The sequence below is a fragment of the Prunus avium genome, chromosome 1 (genome assembly GCF_965620075.1).
Source record: "Prunus avium chromosome 1, drPruAviu1.hap1.1, whole genome shotgun sequence".
Lineage (NCBI taxonomy): Eukaryota > Viridiplantae > Streptophyta > Magnoliopsida > Rosales > Rosaceae > Prunus > Prunus avium.
In genome coordinates, this window is record NC_142284.1 from 56,998,166 (window position 1) to 56,998,738 (window position 573).

Consider the following 573-nt stretch of genomic DNA (forward strand, 5'->3'; position numbering starts at 1 on the left):
TTAATATGCTGCCTTCCTTTTATGGTTTACCTAATGAAGATCCATTAACCCAGATAAAGGATATTTTTAATGTTGTGAGTTCTTTTCCCTTGACAGGTGTGACAGAAGATCAACTTCGAATGAGAGTGTTTCCATACACTTTAAAGGATAAGGCGAAGTATTGGTTGAATTCTTTGAAGCCTGGTTCACTCACTACATGGTCTGCCATTCAAAAGAAGTTCCTGGAAAAATACTTCTCCACGCAAAAAACCGACATGCTTAGGGATAAGATCTTGTTATTTGCACAGCAAGATGATGAATCGTTTTGTGAAGCATGGGAGAGATTCAATGGGCTGCTCAACCAATGTCCTCATCATGGGATTCCATTGAAGCTTCAAATGCGTATGTTTTATAAAGGACTAACCCCTTCTAGTCATAATATAGTCACCAATTTTGCAGGTGGTTCTTTTAAAACCAAAACTCCAGAAGAAACGTACGAACTCTTTGAGGAGATAGCAATGGAGACCCAACATACGGATACAAGAGGTAAACGTGTTATTAGTGGTTCTAATGATGCTTCTAGTGTGCAGATTT

The 573-nt window shown here is 38.6% G+C and overlaps 1 non-coding gene across 1 annotated transcript; it reads right to left on the bottom strand.

The window, feature by feature from the left end:
- Positions 1-254: 254 nt before the first annotated feature.
- LOC148298067 (small nucleolar RNA R71) lies at positions 255-361 on the bottom strand. The gene has a single exon (XR_015833213.1). It is a non-coding gene; the product is annotated as a small nucleolar RNA R71 (small nucleolar RNA).
- Positions 362-573: the final 212 nt, after the last annotated feature.